Genomic DNA, 19,245 nt, shown 5'->3' with positions numbered 1-19,245 from the left:
GGGACTCTCCGGCTGCAGCAGAATTGCCCATCTTCATTAAGGAGGCTACTTTGGTTAAGTTGCTGCTTACCTCCTTCCAATCCGATGTCCGTACAGGACAGCAATACGTGGAGGCAAATAAAGGTAGTCATCTTGGAAGGGGAACTACAATGCTTAAATTACTGCCCACTTCTCCCGCTGTAAGGGTGCAGCATGCCTGGACTTTTAACCTAGAAAAAAGCATGCTCTGGCAATCAGAGGTTGGGCTATCCTGCATTAGAGGCTGCTATTAAAATCAAGAGTGCAGTTCTGGCAACCCATCCCACTGCCTGTTATCAGATGTTCTATTTATACCACACCAGAGAAGCTCGCTGCCGAACTCCCACCGGAATAAACCTTCTCCGCTACCTGTGCACCGTCTCATGTTATCAATAGTGTCAGTAGTGGATTTGTTAGAATTGCTGAGATCTATTGATGGTCTTTATTCCCCACTGGTACTATCTTGATATGTATGTGTGTATTACACTGGACAAGCTGCCCTGAGCCACCAGCTGATAATCCCCATCAAGGCGTGTGGGGTGGTGGTAGAAAAATGTGAGAAGGGGGGGGGGCGCATTGCCTGTTCACAGGAATGTGAAGCCACAGCAATTTGTTTGTTAAGGTGACTACTGATTGCTACTCTGGTGGACACTGAAGCGTTCTAAGCAGGAATGGTCTAACCTGGGCCAGCTGTGTGTTGACCAGAGTGGGTGTTGAATGATGAGGGCAGGCAAATGAGGAGTTGCTGTTCAGGCAGGAAATGGTGAGTTCTTATATGGCAAGGTTTGAAGAGAGCTTGATAGGGGTCATCGCAACACTTTCTAGGTTTATTGTACTCCCTAGTTACTGGATTTAAATATTTATATTCCATGCTTCACTTGTAAAGCTCATTCAACTTACAACGTTTGATTAAAGGAGCAGCAGTGGCAAAGTGGTTAAGAGCAGGCGCATTCTAATCTGGAAGAACTGGGTTTGATTCCCCACTCTGCCACCTGAGCTGTGGAGGCTTATCTGGGGAATTCAGATTAGTCTGTGCACTCCCACACACGCCAGCTGGGTGACCTTGGGCTAGTCACAGCTTTTAGGAGCTCTCAGCCCCACCTACCTCACAGGGTGTTTGTTGTGAGGGGGGAAGGACAAGGAAATTGTAAGCCCCTTTGAGTCTCCTACAGGAGAGAAAGGGGGGGATATAAATCCAAACTCTTCTTCTTCTTCTCTTCTAAAACAGTGGAATCATATAAAATATTAAAAGAAACAGAACTCACCAGTAGCACAAGTAGTGTGAAAAATCTGAAAGCCAAGTCACAGTTTGTTTGGCCAAAGACAGGTAGATTTCCCTGCACAGCTTTTCCAGTGCTGACTTACAGGTGAGGTCATGTCATTCTGAATGGTGTTGATGGTTGCTAAGCAAAGAATACTTATTTCAAACAAAAATAATACCTAAGTGAAGGAGTCATGGTGCGTGAGCGTGGCTCAGTTTCAGGGTGGATGAGAGTCCTGTGCGCATACATTCTGTGATGGATTTCTGTATAAGCATGGGGGGCTTTTCCACAAAATTGTTTACGGCGCTGGACAGGTATGAGACAAAAGCTAAAAACAGCCATCCTAAAATACAATGAGAATATAAACACAATTAAGATTGGGTTCAAAAATTAAACAAAACTGGGAAGCCAGTATGCAGACTGTGTATAAAGTCACAGGATGGAAGAATGGAAGTAACTCATGACCTTGGTTTCTAAATACCACATTGGCAGTGAGTCAGGATTTGGCTTAGGCTTGGAAGTGGGTCAGGAACCTCATAAATGCCTATTGACAATAGGTGCTAAGAGGCAGTGTGGTGCAGTGGATAGAGTATTGGACTTGGGTCTGGCCCCTTCTGCACATGCAAAATAATGCATTTTCAAACCACTTTCACAACTGTTTGCAAGTGGATTTTGCTATTCCGCACAGCTTCAAAGAGCACTGAAAGCAGTTTGAAAGTGCATTATTCTGCATGTGCAGAATAAGCCTCTGGGAGTTTTGTGTCTACCCCCCCCCCCCCCCCCAATCTTGTTGGGTGATCTCAGGCAATTTGCACATTCTCAGTCTAGGCTGCCTCATAGGGTTTTTGAAGGTAATATGGAGGAGAAAGAGCCTTCCATATTGCTGTGAACTCCTTGGAGGAATGATAGGACAAAAATCTAGGTGGATAATCAGACCATATAACAAGAAGCTGAAGAGAAGGAATTAGGAGATAGGAGTGTAGTCGACCCACGCGGTCAGCGTAAGAACGAGACGAGACGCGGAGATAACATCTGGTGGAGATCGCCAGCAGCGGGTATCCGGATCGTCCGTGGTTCCAGCGAATTTCCCCGGCCTGCCGGTTCCTGCTAACCTTTTATTGCTACTCTATCGGGCGTAGAGGGAGGACTGGGGAGTTCGAGAGTCGGAGTCGGCATCATCAGGTGATGCATGATCTCATCTGGCCGGCGAGAAGAGCGACGCTGCCTGGAGCCTAATCCTCACCTGGGGCAAGATCATTGTCCCTGCGCTCGGTGATTGAGCCAGACAGTTCACGCACCTGGTGACTCATGGGGATGAGGAGTAAAGCATGCAACGCAGGTCCGTTGGCGCATTAACGTTTATTACGCACTGGCCGGGTCGGCAGTGCACTACTACATCTCCTCCTTACATTTTAGAAAACGGGGCCGTAAATGCTAAGGGCGCATTTAAAGGACGCTTTGTCTCCTCCGTCAGTATGTATCGTTTATCAAGCTGCTTGTGCAACATTAGAACTTCTGCCGCGGGTAAGGGAAATGCGAGGGGCTTCCACACGCGCATAGGCATACATAGACACATTGAACTTAAAACAAGATCCGATAACAAGGCAGGCGCTAATTAAACCAATGCAGAGCTGTATTAATAGCACTCAACTGATCCTCCCAGCCAGCTCCAGAGGGCCGGTTCACCACGGCAAAACATCATAATTTCAGATTAGATAACTTCGTCACGCGACTACGTGTGGATCAACTGGGAATTATCAGAAAGATTAAAACAACAACACACATTATGCGTACATTCTCAACAAACCTGGTGATGCAACAACAACAACAATCAATAGCCGCACGCATTTGTCTGTGGTCAGCTTTGACGAAGTTCCTGCTGCCTCGGAGGCCAGCACCAGGAGAGGTAGAGTTGATGGACTTCGTAGCGCTACGGTACAAAATGGCCAATAGTCTTAGCATTGTAGGAAGCGAAGTCCGGGACCCCCCACTAGGAAGGCGAGGAGACTTAACTCCGCCGAGAGGGCGACCGGCCCTCCGCAGGTGAGGGGTCGGCGCAGGGATGAGCGGCGGCGCGGCGGGCGGCCCGGCTCCCGGGTGGAGCCTGTATAATGTGAGGCTACTCGAGGCAGCGAGTCTCGCAGGGGAGAGTCGAAAGCGGGATGTAGTGTTAACGCCCTTCAAGAGAATCCAGAAACCAATCTCTGCATGGCGGATGTTTCCTCAACACGGGGAATGTCCTCCATGTGTGCAGTTCCAACTGGCCGAGCCGACGAATGGGCCCGGTCGTTCCTCTGCTCGCTGCCGCGATGCGGGCGCAGGTGTTGGACTCCTGCGGGTTAGCTTAATCGCTCGGGTGACAAAGGAAAGAGCCAGCCGGGAGGGTTTGGACGACGGGTCCCCAGTCGGCGCCATAGGAGTAAATCTGATGGATGAGGCATTCATGAAGGCTCAGCTCCAGACTTGCGAAGCCTCCGGCTTTACAGATCGGGAGCGCTGCCGAGCTTAGCAGGCTCCCTACCCCAGTAACTGGGCCTGTGCAGAAAGATGAGACGCTGGCAGCGTACAACCGCTCCCAGATGTTGGTCTGGTGAAAGCTCGCCAGGGGGTGGCCGCATCGCTATCGGCAGGAGGCAGCAGAGCAGGCAAAGGATGGTGGTTGCTGAGTTGGTGGTGATGATCGTAAAGAGAGCGCACAGAGGTTCTCGGTGTCTTCGGGTGGTTCTGTTTAAAGAAAGCAGCCATAGGGCCTGGCTGGTGGTCGCTTTCGATCGCCTCCCAGGTCATCCGGTCTTTGCCGCTGGCGACGGGCGTTCTGTCGATCGCTGGGCGGGTCCTCTAGAGAGACAGCGCTCCATCTCTGGGATGGGGTTGGTTTCCCGGCGCCATTCCATGGGTGGGCCTGTCGCATAATCGGAGTCCACGGAACCTGTAGGAAGAGGACTGGAAACATACCCCTTCCCCAGGTTACCGGGATGGTCCCGCCAGGCTCAGTTCTAGAGCCGATGGCGGAGATTGGGATCGAAGTTAGTGTTTATATTTAGTAAGGGAAGGAAGAAGGCTTGTTTTGCAGCCTGTGAAGGTTGCTTTTAATGCAACCTCCTCTGGGGCCACACCTCTTTAGTTGTTTGACAGGGAGGGCAGGAGGTAGGCGGCCCTGGTGGGAATTGGCTTCAGAGCGCCATCAGGGTGCTGGCCAAGCGGTGGGTCCCAGCCTCGAGGGGAGGGGAACAGGCGTCCTGGGGATTGTGGGTATGCATGCTTAATCAGCAACAAAGGGGCTGGAAGCACCTTTCGGGGATGGGTGCATCCGGGAATGAAGCAATCAGGCTTATTAGAGGCAAATTCCTTGCACACACAAAGGAGAAGGAAGGGTTTTGCAAGGAGTTGCACTTACCGCGACCTTGGTGGGCTAATTTGGTGAGGCTGGATGGTGCTAAATTTTGTGATCGACTATTCGGGCGTACGCCTCACGGCATCGCCCTTGGTATGCCTCGCCAAGGGCCGGAATAAGTCAGAAAACCGGAGAGCAACCTTGTTGGGGTGCCCAAACCGCTTATGGGTGAATTTAAAAGCGCAGCACCCTCTCAGCTTAGGCCTGTCCTGACAGTGCTGGCGTATCAGGATACCCAGATTTTAACCGTGGGAGGGCCAGCTTCAGCCAATTGGCCCTCCCAGCCTACTGGTCGAAAAAACAGAAGGAAAAGGGAGGGGAGGGGGAAACAGATTTCCTGTGGAAACCAGGAGGCAACTTCGAAGGCACGATTGAATCAATGATCCGCGGACGGCTTTTACCCATCCCAGACCAGAGTCGCTTTTAACCTGACTCATGAGCGTCTCTTCCCAGAGATTGACATGGATGTCTAGAACGAAGGGCGGACTGCAGCCGCCGCCGAAATCCTGGGTTGTTGACCGTGAGCTGGCGGATGCTCCGCTCGGGTTTGGTTCCCCACCCCCCCCAGATAAAAGGGTAAAGCCCGGTCGGCCACTGGTCAAGCTTTCACTCGCTGCTCTTGATGACGGTAACATCAGCCGTGTCCACCAGGCCCTTTGAACTTACATCCTTCATATGGCGAAGCCCAGATATGGACGGAGCTCCTCGAGAAGCTTCCACCGCTGGCGACGGTGGCGAGGGCTGCTTCATGCCACGCTGGGGCTCGTGAGTCTTTATTGGGTCGGCAGCGGCAGCGATGGGGCAAGAGAATCAGCTGAGCGCAGCTGGCCCGGGCGGCAGCTCCTGTGGGATGTTTGTCCAGACCTGGAGGTGGATGTCCTGGTGGAGTCATCACTCCGGGACAATGAACAGTCCCTGCTCAGCGGTTTTGGCAGCACTAGCCCAATTGTCCCGTAGGGATGGGCTCGCCATACCTGGGTTGGGGCTTTACAAGAACCTCGGGTAAGGAACTTAAAGGAGACGCGGGCTGAGCCGCATGTGAGCCGGTGATGCCACGCAGAGGGTGGTTTTGGCAGGGGCCTGGCATTCTGAGCTTGCTCTAGTACTCTCCTCCTGGTCCTGCTGGGAGACGCCTCGGCGGTTTCCCGACGGGCAGTCGCCTTCCAGTGGAAGCCCTTCTGGCAACGGGCACCGGCTTGGTGGCCTTCTCCTCCTGGGAGATTCATCGTTGTAGCCCCCCGCCGGCTGCCTACACTCCTTCGAAGTGTCCGGTCTGCAGTTAAAGCAGTCATCCTGAGACCGCCGGTGGAGAAAGGCGCAGGAGTGCTGAAGCTTGGTGGGCGGAGGATCCAATGTCCTGGCAAGCTTTAAGCTACGTCGCCAAGTTCAGGATTTTGCCTAGGCCTCGATTGCCCTGCGGCACTCCATGGAAGCCGCTTCTCCTCATGGTAGGCTTATGAGGAGCTCGCTTTGGGCCTCCTCGCCATCTACCTGCCTTCTTGAGCTTCCTGAGCCTGTTCACAAATTCAGCATAGGCTCTTAAAGTTTCTGCCGGATGGAGGAGAAGAAACCTGGAGTTGGCTGGCCGGGCATTGGGGACTTTGATAAATGCCTTTATACACTCAGAGGCTTGCATCGTGAAGGGTGGCCTCAGGCAGGACAATCTGATCGTTGGGGCTGGCAAGCATCGGCCGTAGCTGAGCGGGCGGTAGGCCGCCAGAGGTGGCGCTCTGTTGAAGCATTGCTGGGCGAACTCACTTTCCCAGACCACAAATTGCGCAGGCCTGTGGAGCATGCGAAAGGTGGTTTTCCAGTCATCTGGAACTATTAGGTGGTTCCTTTACATATTTGCAGCATGCCTTCTAATGTAGGGGCAGATTCCTACGCCCCGCATTGCTTTTGGCGGAGCTCGCAGATATTATAGCTCAGGGCTGTACTCGACAACCTCGCCTTCTAACTATGCCATCCCTTCGCATTCGAAGTGGATGGGGCACAATGCAAGAATATCGCACATCGCCTTCCGCCAGGGTTTCCTTCGCAGATCGTGGCTAATACTTCTGGCGAGAGCGAAACCCGCCATTACGGGCTGACGGAGGTGCAGTGGCTTCGAAATGAAGGCGAGCGGGAGGCGCAAGGAGCCGCTGGAGAGTTTGAATCTGGGTGAAGGAGCTTAGGGCAGAAGGAGGACAGGCCCAATTTAGTGGATAGAGAAAATTCGAAATTGAAGGTGAAAGATCGAAGGAGGGTGGCCTACAGCAAGGAGCCGTGAGGTCTGCAGGCCGATGGCTTACAAAACATTGTCTCCACGCCAGTAGCAGCTTACATCGGGCGCCACGAGGCTCTGTTTAAGAGTGTCGATGTTTTCCCAGTCCTAAGATTCACCGTCCCCCTCTGCGTCACCATGGACACTGAGCTTCACCTCAACCACTTTAAGCAGCTCCCTTCTTTATGGGGACTCCTGCCGCATTTCTCGCTAACGCTTCAGCTCGCCAAATAACGCAGCTTGTCATAAAGCCCTGCTTTTGCAAGCTCCCATACTCACCGTGTTCCGGCCGGACGAGCATCCTAGACAGAATGCCTGGATGCCGATCCAGAGGACAGGCGATACCGAACGTGGTCCCTGGATGCTACCATCCAGCTGACTGCACGCGTCCTTCCAGGTGACGGTGAGCAGGGTGGAGGTTCGAGGATCTCGGTTTCGCACCAGCTTGTGCTCCACTCCACGCCACGCGAAGAACGCAGACGACGCCGGAGATAACATCTGGTGGAGATCGCCAGTGCAGCGGAGACCGAGGTCCGCGGTTCCTAGCTTAATCTCCGCCTGCCGTTCCTGGCACCTTATTGTTACTTCCATCGGGCGCAGGGAGGGAGGACTGGGGAGTTCCGGGAGAGCGAGGCCGAGATCATCAGGTGACATGCATGATCTCATCTGGCTACGCAGGAGAAGGATACAGATATCCAGATGTTCACGATCTGATGAGCGGGGTGCGATGCAACCGGCAAGGTGTCGCGAGGTCCTGGCGCATTAACGTTTTATTAATGCACCGCCGGGTCGGCAAAATTACTACATAGGAGTCTAATGGGGAGAAGGATAGCTGAGTATTGCTATATTTAGGCCTAAAAGTGGCCCACATTAAAAGTCCATCTCTACTTATCTCCAATTATTGCATCAAAAAGGAATGGGATTTCTAGCTATTATAAGTGGCTGCCTGCACATACTACATTTTTCTGTAGCTCTGTACATTGGGCACAGCTATATGTGAAAATCGCCGTAGGCTTTTAAACGTCTGTTTAGGAAGCACGAAGAGTGGGGACCAAAACACACACTTGAGCAATTATCGTACATGATGATATGAATTTGCAGTCATACTATTGTGATAATTTGCAAGATAACAAAGATGTGCAGGCATGAGACAATGGGAGCTGTGGATGACCGTGGAAAGGCCCTTACAGTGTCGGTCAAGCAGCTTGACAAGAATTGTGTTTGCCTATTAAAAATCACATGCCCAAGAGGACCACAGCTGAATTGTTGTCAGCACGGTTTTCTGTCTTTGGGGGAACATACAGTTGAGTCCTTAACTTTATCACAGCAGAATTGTTCTTCCGTGTTGTTGAGAAGCTCTGAGGCTGGTGAAGGTTAAAGTTGCTGATAAAGGTGGATGTGTGTGTGTGTGTGTTTCCTAGATAGACAATAATTGGCCTTGGCACCTGGAGGCCTAGAAGGACAAAATGACAAGGAGAAGTCAATTCCGGCCTGAAGAAGGGCTGTTTTATTTTAAAGGGAGCAGCGCAGCCATCATGTGGTCTCTGAAGTGTGCAGTCATCTTCAGATTCCTGCCAAGCACTTTCTCAAGGGCCTTGCTGAAGAGGCCGACTGCCAAGTCTCCTCCTGCCTCTTAGAACCTGGTGTGTCACTTTTGGATGTTAAGGGATGGGTGCTGGGAATATGTTTGCAGGCACTTCAATGCCAGCAAATGCAGTGCTTGGAGGGGAGTTTCTAGGACAAGCTGATTAGTAAGTCCCATAGCTTTTTTAATGTGTGCACCGGCTGCAAAGATTTCTGCAACAGCTGAATGCATCGGGTGAGTTCTGTGTTGGGTGAAACCCCAAAAGAGAGAACCTAAGCCCCAGCGCTGGCAAGATAAATGTACAGGAGTTGGGAAAACTCTGAAATGCAGGCTGATTCTGCCCTCCCCCCTCTTCTTCCTACGTTTTCTGCTTTCCAAAAGATCAAGGAGGTGTACCTTAGTTACACATTTGTGCATGATGTGTCTGTAAATCAGCATCTCTTCCAGGCTGTTGGGGTCTGACCATACTGCTGTCGAAATATGCTCAGAGATTCATAGTGCAGTCATAAACGTTTTTTAAATGAGTGTGGCTGGATGGGTAAAAGAAGGAAGAGGAATTAAGAACACCTGCACTCAGAGGTGTACCAGTCATGGGGACATGTGGGGTCACTGTGTGCTGGCAATTTAGTTAGGAGGGGGCGCAAAATCCTTCCCCCCTGCTGCCCCCCTGGCCCGAGTCACGCGCCCATGGGGTGCTATGCGGGCCTGTGGCCCAGCCCCATCAGGCTGCTCCTTCAGCCGGCGGAGCCTCCAAGGGGTGCACGCTGAGGGTATTACGCGGGCCTACAGCAGGCTCCTGGCCCAGAGTCTGTCATGGACCGCCCCTTGACCTGGCCCCACCAGGTTGCTCCTCAGCTAAAGGAGCAGCCGGGTGGGGCGGGGCTGGGCCTGCTCCTTTAGCTAGAGATCAGTTGTAATAGTGAGAGATCTCCAGCTACCCCAACTCTAAGGTTGGCAACTCTAAGGAGACTCCATAACTCCATAAGGCCGTGGTGGCGAACCTTTGGCACTCCAGATGTTATGGACTACAATTCCCATCAGCCCCTTCCAGCATGGCCAATTGGCCATGCTGGAAGGGGCTGATGGGACGACAAGTGATAACATCTGGAATACTGGGGCTCCACCACCACTAAGAGGAGACTCTGCAGGAGCAGGGAAAATAGGAGGCTTTGAATCCAGTGTTTGCCACTGGAAACAGCTTCCTGACAATCTTGGGTTTTTTAAAAAAAATAGCATTATGATTGTGAAGATTTGTTTGAACGTATATGGACAGTGCCTACTGAATCAAAAGCCAAAGAGGTCATTCAGTGGGTCAGTATGGGACTTTGCTGCCTTGCATGACTCTCCCCGTGGCTAGCTAAAGCAGAACAGTATTCAAAATAATAAAAGTCATGCAAATGAGCAAATCTGCAAACAATTCCATTTTTCTTGGCACGGTTTGGATTGTCTATGTTTAGAATTAATTTGTTGAGTGTTTTAACCTCAAGTAGTTTTAACCTCAACAGTGTTCAATTCCACCAGTAAACGTACATGTCTGGGCCGCCCCCACCTCTTGTGTTCCCACTAATATTTAACTCCTGCTTGGTGGAGTTTCCTACCATTTATATTGACTCAAGTACAAAGTTTTAAAGATTCAAACCAGATCAAAGGGAAGTACACCACCTTATACCACTGCAAAAAGGTGGCTATCGATGTTTGCACATCAGTGAGCCTTTATTAGCCCACTTGTTTTTACTCAAAGGTGAAGTTTAAGTGAGGTACATCCTTCTCTTTAAAGGAGGATGTAGAGATACTCTGCTTTGTTTAGACTTTTTCAGACGTGACAATCGTGTGTACTAGGTTCCTGCTAACTATATGCAATGGGAGTGTGCAGTACCTGAGAGCCAGCATGGTAGTTAAGATCAGGTGTACTCTAATCTAGAGAATTGGGTTTGATTCCCCACTCCTTCACATGAACGACAGACTCTTATCTGGTGAACTGTTTCCTGCTCCTACACATGAAGCCTGCTTGGTCTAGTCACAGTACTCTCAGAACTCTCTCAGCCCCACCCACCCACAAGGTGTCTGTTGTGGGGAGAGGAAGGGAAGGAGTTTGCAAGCCACTTAGAGATTCCTTATGGTTGAGAAAAGTGGAGTTTAAATCCAGACTCCTTCTCCTTCAATTCCCCAGTGCACACCGTTGTCATGTTGTGTGAGAAGGGTAAGGCATGGATTTACTCTATATGTAAAGCTTCAGCAAGTGTCAACTACCCATTGGGTCTTTCAGAGTTGTATTCACATGTACTGAAGCTGTACATTGTAAATACGTACGTTGCCTCTGTTTACACAGTGTGGGAGCTCCACTTAATGTAAAATTTGAGGGAGTGTATATGCCCATTATGCATGTTTGGTAGGCTCTCAGTCCCTGTGATCGCAACTTCTGAAGAGGACTTGTGTGTCAAATATATAAGATATCCGTGTGTGTGTGTGTGTGTGTGTGTGTGTGTGTGTGTGTGTCTGTCTGTCTGTCTGTCTGTCTGTCTGTCTGTTATGGCCTTTGAAGGTGTAAATGCTTTTTGGTGAATGCGTAGTGGGAAGCAGCTTCATGGGAAAATTGTCTAGCATCAAAGCTGTTGGATACTCAGGGTGTGAGTTCTCCCATAATGGCAAGATGAATAGTTGGATTTCTTTGGGACCAGAGCGATTGATAGCTAATGGCTTGATGGAGGAGGAGAGGAAGGTGAGAGGAAAGGGCAAACTGGATGATACCTAATCAATATACCCTCATTCATTAACAGAGAGGCTCTCCGACAGCCAGAGTTGATTCTTTCTGCTAGGAAGAAAGTAAAATGAGGTCACTTTTATTAGGAGATCCTCGGCTTAGCCTGGAGTGGGGGTGGGGGGTGGATTGAGAGAATTTCCAGACTTTGCCCCTTCACTTTTGAATCCTGATTTTTCCTGACCAGTCTCCTTACCTGGCTTGCTTACATGAACATATGCTAATATTTGACTCTCTTTTTTTTACCAAGTGTGCAAACCCTGCAAACCAAACCACAGTACACCATAAAGGTTTATTATTATGTTAGTAACCAGCCCAAATAATGTAGTAGGGCAAAGTAATTTGAAGAGCCTAAGACAAAATGCCTTGCAGTAATCATAAGTAGAACCTGTTTTTTTAAAAAAAAATTAATTGCAGGGATTTGTATGGGCATCACATAGTCTGCACTCTTATAAAAGAATATTTGAAAATGACAACTGGAAAAGGCTCACCTAGCAAAAACAGCAGCCTGTTTCTCCATAAAGGGAGAAACCCACGCACCTGTTCAGCTTACAGGGAACATTGGTCATACTCCGAGAGCTCCCCCAAAGGCCTTTCCTTTACCTGTTCAAGAGAGCTAAATCTATGTCAAAGTTGACAGATCCCTTGTACCCCAAATCTCTTCCTTCCTAACCAGCACAATCATCTTCTTGTCTGGTTTCAGTGTTGGCTTGCTTGCCTTCAGCCATCTAACCATAGTTTCAAGGTGCTGGCTGGCTCAGAACAGCCAGAGTCTTAAACCAGATGATGGCCGACTCTGAAGTCATTCAGTGGTTTCGCATAAATAGCAAAAAGCATAGGGAACACAGAGACCCTTTGTATTACTCTGCAGGTTAAATCCCAGGCTTTTCTCTCTGCCTCTCCAATGGAACACACATGACGGTGCCTTGTGCTGATTCAGACCATCAGTCCATGAAGACCTGTATTGTCTGCTATCCAGGGTCTCAGGCTGAGGTCTTTCATAGGACCCACTACCTTATCCTTTCAACTGGCGATGCTGGAGACTGGACGTGGGCCCTTCTGCATGCAAAGCTTCAATTGAGCTACAACCTCATGCCTTTTGACTCTTTGAAGCCCATCTTTAAGGAAAGAACAAAGCCATTGGAGGGCTGTACTCTTCAGACCAAAGTCAAACTGCAGCTGATCTAGCAAGATGTCATGATCTAATGCCAATCCAGTAGGATTCATTTGGGATACATTTCCCTTTCCATTTGCAAATGGACACGGTCCACCAGAAGTGCTACTGTGACAGCAGTGTAGACCAGGCCTTCCAAGACCAGGCGCCAAGAGTTCATAGCCATTCTTCACACATTGAAGTAGCTGGAAAGTTTACCACAATCCATTTGAATCCAAGGCCCCATTATGCATGGAGTGTTTTTCTCGGGACTCTTCACTGCACTGTAGGGTTGTAGTGGGATCTCCTCACATTTCTCTGTTTACACGTGAGGAAGTGCCCCACTGCCTGCTGTGCAACTTGCCTGCCCTCACTTCCAGGTTGCTCTCAGTTGACACAAGATTACTGATTTTGTTTTCAAAACCCTTTAATCTTTTATATCAATATTTCTGTGTTATATTGATATTTTTTGTGTCGTATTTATATTTTTGTGTTTTTCACAAAAGCCAGCCATAGAACCCCTGGAAATGCCTGCAGGGGTGGGGGCGAAGACTAGAAGGAGTAGAATCCCTTTTCCCCACTGTCACTAAACCACAGTGCTTTTCGGATCTGTGGCGTCATAACATAGAGCATGTCTACAAGGAAATCTCTGCTCCAAAGGAAACGTCTCCTCACTGTGGGGCAAAGCAGCAGTGTATAATCGGCACAAGTCCAATCTACTGTGCTGCTATTGCTGCTGCAACACCAGAATCTCTGGCTCAACCATCAAATAGCTTGTTTGGGAGAGGGATTTTAGTAAATCAGTTCCACAGCTGAGGGAGTTCACATATTCTGTTTTATTATAATTTTGAATGTTTTGAAAATTTGTAAGTGCACAGGAACATACAGCAGGCTGCTCTGAGTCTGACCTTTGGCCCATCAGGATCAGTGCCGCCTACTCAAACTGGCAGTGGCTCGGCAAGATCTCAGGCAGATGTCCTTGGCATCTCCTGCTACATGAGCCTTTTAACTGGAGGTGCAAGGAATTGAACCTGGGGCCTGCTACATACAACACAGATGCTCCACTACTGATCCATGGTCTGTGCCTTTGTAATTTTAATCTTACACCATTGAATGAGCTCATCCATGGTTTCAGAGTTGGCTGTCATCAGTGTTTGGGTATATAAATACAATGCTATCTTCTTTTGTCAAAGAGGGTTCCCATCACCTTCCTGTTATTAATCTACTCTGTCAGTTCCAGAAAAGTGACATAATGGGAAGAGGTTCATCAGCAGGCCAAGTTACTCACACACGCATACCCATATTGCAGTTGATTTACAATACTTGAAAGTGCACAAGATGTGTAGAAAGCAATGCTGATGCTGTCCCCAGTAAGAGCATGGGAAGAAAATGGGCAGAGGGGTGATACAGGAATAGTAAGGCTCAGGAATAGTATTCACCAGTATCCTGATGAAGTTGCGCCAGCAAAGAGGATCACCTGAACACAACTAGTTACACACTGGTTAGACAAAGAGTATCATCCGGGCACGGGAAGCTGGTTTGAGTTATTAGAAAATCAATTTTTGTGGAGTCACCCTGGGTATTGGACTCAAAAGATATAAATCCATACAGGTATGAGAACTGAGGAGGCATTGGGGCAGGAGAGAAAGCAGCTCTGTCGAAAGTCAAATCCTGCTTCTGTTTCTTGAGGCACTGCACATTAGGCACAAGCTTTCTAGATGGCCAGACCTAATGGGAAAGAGGGTGAGTATAAAAGTAAAGAATATACTCAAAGTTACACAGAAAAAAGGTGACATTTGGAAAGTCCCTGTAGTCATGTCTTGATTTAACAACCTGTGTTATCTTCCATGTCAAGAATATGCCAGCTATGTTGTACTGTGATCGTTCCAAGATGTACTTCTCCTTCAATTCTGCGATATTTCAGATAACCAATGTACTTGGAACAAATAAGCATGCTTAGCCTGTAGGTCTAAACTAGTGTAGAACAGAAAAACAAATAAAAACAAAGAGGTACACGTTGTATAACTTGAGGCTGATGCCATCTAGAACTCAGAATTTAAATCATCCAAAAGTGACGATGATGACACTTTAGAAGTTCTGAATTTGTATAGCCCAGGGTAGCCTGATCTCATCAGAGCTCAAAAGCTAAGCGGGATTGACTCTAGCAAATATTTGGATGGGAGACCTCCCAAGAAATACTAGGGTTTGTGATGTGGAGGCAGCCAATGGCAAACCACCTCTGAATATCTCTTGCCTTGAAAATCCTAGTGGGCTCGCCACACCTCAAATGTGACTTGTGGACCCTGCACAATGTTCTCTCAGATTCCACAAAGTGCAAATTTCCATCCTCTAATTCAGAGCTCCCCAACCTTTCTGAGCAATGGAATTTTGAGAGGGAATGGACAAGAGCGGGAGCGGAGATCACCAACCACAAAATGGTTGCCACAGGTGTTGGAGCCAGTTATTAAAATGGCTGCCACAGAACATGGACCCCCACTTTGCAACCCTGAGAAACCCTTTCATATGAATGAGAGGAGTCAAGCCCTACCTTACAATGGCTCTGCCCACTTTCTGAAAAGCTTAGTGGATACCAAGGGAAGCAGTGGCAGGCGCCATATGACCCATGATCACCACACTGAGGAATCTTATATCTAAGTTGTTGATACTATCTTGCACCAGACAACCAGCCTGTAAAAATTGGTGGAAACATCAATTGGTATATAAGCACTGATTTGTAGATTAAGGGTTAGATGAGATATGTCTCAGTTTCTGTTAAGCTGAACAATGCTTATGTGCTGTGAACCATTGAGCACGGTGTGAGGGAAATAAAAGAGGCCATTCTATCAAGTAGTTCTGTGCCTCAGTACTGTCCACAAGAGGTAAAAGAACCAAGGGTAATAAAATACTGGGTTTCACAAGTAAGTAAAATTCAGCAGCCTCCTTGGAAGAGGTATTTGGGTTGGGCAAAGCCCATTTGTAACAGCTCCTGCAGTACTTCCAGTGATGCTGGGTAGTATGGCCCTCCTGTTTTCTTTTTCTCCACTATATTCCTTTAGGAGACCTTTGGGATAAGGACGAATTTTTTTACTTGCACAAAAGCCTGTTGCAAGAGAGGAGAGGGCAAGATAAGCCTCCCAAGATCTGCTGCAATTTTTATTATCCACCTCGATTTTGCTTAGCTCAGCGTTACATTCTTTAAGCAAGACCTGTGGGGGGAAAAAGAGCTCAGCCCAATAAAATAGCAGAGGCAGCCGTGCAAGCTGGCATTGCTAAGCCCCGGGTCCCACCCTGCTTGGCTGACAAAGTTTCTTCCCCCCCTCCTGCTTTGTGCCGACTTCCCTTTTCTTTTCTTCTCTGCGTCTCAGTCCCTGTTTAATAAAGGTGCACAGCAAGGGAGTCAGTCTGCAGACTTTTAATTTTGCTTGGAGAAGAATCTGCTTATTTTAAAGCTGTATAATTACGGCTGGCTCAAAGCACCCCCTCATTACCGGAGCCTGGAAGGAATGCTGCGTAATTACAACATTTGTCTGCTGTGGGGAGGAAGGGGGGAGGGTAAGGGAAGGGATCTGCTACTTCGAAACCTCAAAAGCTAGGAATGGTTTGTGTTTTGAAAAGGCACAGCCTCTTGATCCTCGTCCAACTGGATCCTAGAAGTTTCAGAGCAACCTTTTGATCCTGTATGGACATAATCCCAGGATAGCTTTCTGCTGGGTCCAGATTATGGTGGCGAACCTTTGGCATTCCAAATGTTATGGACTACAATTCCCATCAACCCCTGCCAGCATGGGGCTGATGGGAATTGTAGTCCATAACATCTGGAGTGCCAAAGGTTCACCACCATGGTATGATATGATAAACAAATTCTTTTTGGTGGGGTGACCATAATCTTAAAGTCACGTATCAAAGCGTTCTTATTCTTGAGCCTTCAGTAACATGGGAAATTAATGCAGCATATATTTACTGGATCAGAAAAGCCACAGATTCTGACATCTGTCACAGGAAAAGGCAACCACAGTGTCTATCATATATACTTTGGAAACAAATACTTTCCAAGGCAGAGATGATCTCCACATTGAAGAAGGTTAATGTAATTTTTTTTTGTCCGTGAGAGAGTTGCCAATAAAAACCAGAACTGGTTTACAGTCCTGCCAGAGATGGAAGGAATTATGGGGAAGCTGGAGGTTTTAGCAGAATTCCAACCTTGAGGTTTCTACAGTAATGACCAGTTGCCCCTGGCAGCTTTGAGGTCGGATAATGCTCGTGGATGGCGTGGATGCAAATCGGGACAGATGAAGACGCTGGGATGGGCTGGAACAGTGGATGTGGGACTGGAAGACTGGGCTAACAGGACAGGCAAGTTGAGGGGCTAACTTTGTGAGAGGTATGTTCAGAGCTCATTTGACCCTCCGGTACTCTCTGAACAAGTTCAGGCTACGACAAAGATTATCTCCATCCCACTCTCCCCACAGTGCTTGGTTAAGCAATTATCCATCCTGCTATATTCAACTAATCTTGCTGTATAAGTCTATTCAAACTGCTCTTGAAGACACATCATGGGGATGGGCCAATTTGAGCACATAATGCTGGTTCTACTAGTGGGCACTGATTTCTCGTTTGCCTCCGAGTTAAATTCAAGGTGCTGGCTTCATGGTGTAGGGACTACAGCCGTGGTCCCCAATCTTTTTGAGCCTGAGGACACATTTGGACTTCTGAGACAGCGTGGTAAGCTTGGCACAAAATGGCTACCACAAAATGGGTGTCACAGGAGACAGAGCTAGCCACAAAATGGCTGCTGCAGCTTACTTTTACTCACAGTGAAGATTCTTGTGCTGTGATGGCAACTGCTGGCAAAGCAACATTTTAAAAAAAATCTGCACAGCCAATCAGAAGCCTTGCTGGACAAAAGCCCCACTTGGCCTCACACTCTAAAAACACTTGTGGGACACCTGGAAATGTGTTGGCAGATGTCATGGCACCCATGGGCACCAGATATGGAACCCCTGGGCTATGGCAATCCATGTCAATCATCTCCTTGGACATCCCATCCCAGATTTCAGAATTCAACCAGAATTCAGGCCTCATCTTTCCCCATCCTTTGAGTTGTGGTTCTTAGGAAAGCTTTCAAATCATTGCTCTTTTTGCTGATGGTTTAGCTATTGGTGATCTTTAATTGATATGATGGGGATGTTTTTCCTTTTATCATTGGTTATGTTGTAAAACATTGCTTGTTTAATTTTTATGAGTCACAGTGAGATGGTTCGAAGAATGGATGAAAATGTAAAGAAACCATATTACTAGGAATTGCTGCTCGATTTTTTTAGCATTTTTGGATGGTAATCACATTGCAATAAAATGAGAGACCATTCAGGATTCTTCACAAACATTGAACCCCATTTGGGAAGCCATTTGAACTGCCTTCATTTTGCATTTTAGAATATTGAATAACTTTAGGTGGGTTTAGATATGTCACTTACCAATGCCAAGGAAGTTACCAAGTTAGGGCCAAAGTTCACAATACCTTCACATCCCTACTGGAAGGGTAAGAATTCCTGATGTCCTGATAGAGGGGATAGAATCCTAGGGACAAAGAGCCCAACCATACAAAAATATTAATCACTGTTAGAATATTAATGACTTTCAACAAAAGGGGAACAAAATATTTTCTAAAATATTTCAAGCAACATGTTTCAGATAAGACATGAGATGGGGGAAGGAAGATGACTTGATATAGTCCCTGGCTTAATACAAATGTAGCAATGAGGATGGAAAAATTCTAACCATAGTTAAGAGACAGGGAAGAGGACCCACTTGAACACAGGATGCTGCCTTGTGCTTACTCACACCCTTAGGTCTGAAGCAAGGCCGATATTTTCTACTTAGCCTGGCAGTGGCTCTTCAGTCTCACAAGCAGAGATTTTCCAGATTGCCTACTATCCTTCTAACTGAAGAGTCTGGGATTTGAAGCTGGGACCTTTTTTATGCAAAGCAAACGTTCTACCACTGAGCTGTGAGTCCTCCTCAGTATTCATACGTATCCTCCCAATCCATCAACTCATTTCTGGCACACATTATCAAGCCTTGACTTAGTTGGGGATCCTGGTTAGCAGAGCCACGGTTAGCATTGGAGCAGATGTTATGCCGAGCAATGATAATGAATAGTAGGAATTCTCATTTCATAGAGGAAGGCAGTATATGGACCCTGCAACCCACTCCTGTTCTCTTAACCCTGGTTAAGACACCATGTCTTCTGATCCCCTGACCCAAGAGTGATGACTGTACAGTCCTCCTTCAAGAAAATGAAGGACTGTAACTAAACATACTTCAGTTTGTCAGATAGCAGAGATAATGTATTTGGTTAATTTTTTTGTTTTTACCCTAATACGGCAAGAAAAGAACAACAGCTGGGAACACGCTACATGGTTAACTAGTGAACAACAAACATATTTTTAGGCAAAGAGCTACATTTTTAATCCTTAAATTAACCATGGCAGTGTTTACAATAGAAAACATTCTTTGGTGTATTGAATGGAGTTAGCTTTGATGATAAGGACAAGTGGTATTTTTAGAGACCGTGTAATAGTATCTGAGGCCTACACTATCATATATTTATCTATACGTCCATGTTTCTGAACAAAGGCTCCCGTGTGTTTCTCCATCTGCTTTTTACCAAATGTAAAATGCTTGTATTTGGTGGGAGTGAAATTTCAGAATGTTGTATCTCGGTGGATTAGAAATAGCTTTCTAAAGTGGCCGTACTTGTTCAGTTGGTTCCATATTCGGACCTGGCAGCTACATCAGTCTTTATGATCACC

The 19,245-nt window shown here is 47.6% G+C and overlaps 1 protein-coding gene across 2 annotated transcripts in view; it reads left to right on the top strand.

Moving 5' to 3' along the window:
* The window catches only part of UNC5B (unc-5 netrin receptor B), a 211,616-nt gene that overhangs the window by 94,874 nt on the left and 97,497 nt on the right, over window positions 1–19,245 (top strand). The window lies entirely within an intron of this gene.

Source organism: Sphaerodactylus townsendi, linkage group LG08, assembly GCF_021028975.2.
Source record: "Sphaerodactylus townsendi isolate TG3544 linkage group LG08, MPM_Stown_v2.3, whole genome shotgun sequence".
NCBI classification, from domain to species: Eukaryota; Metazoa; Chordata; class Lepidosauria; order Squamata; family Sphaerodactylidae; genus Sphaerodactylus; species Sphaerodactylus townsendi.
The sequence above is the reverse complement of the archived record's forward strand: the minus strand, read 5'-3'. Positions and strand labels throughout refer to the sequence as shown.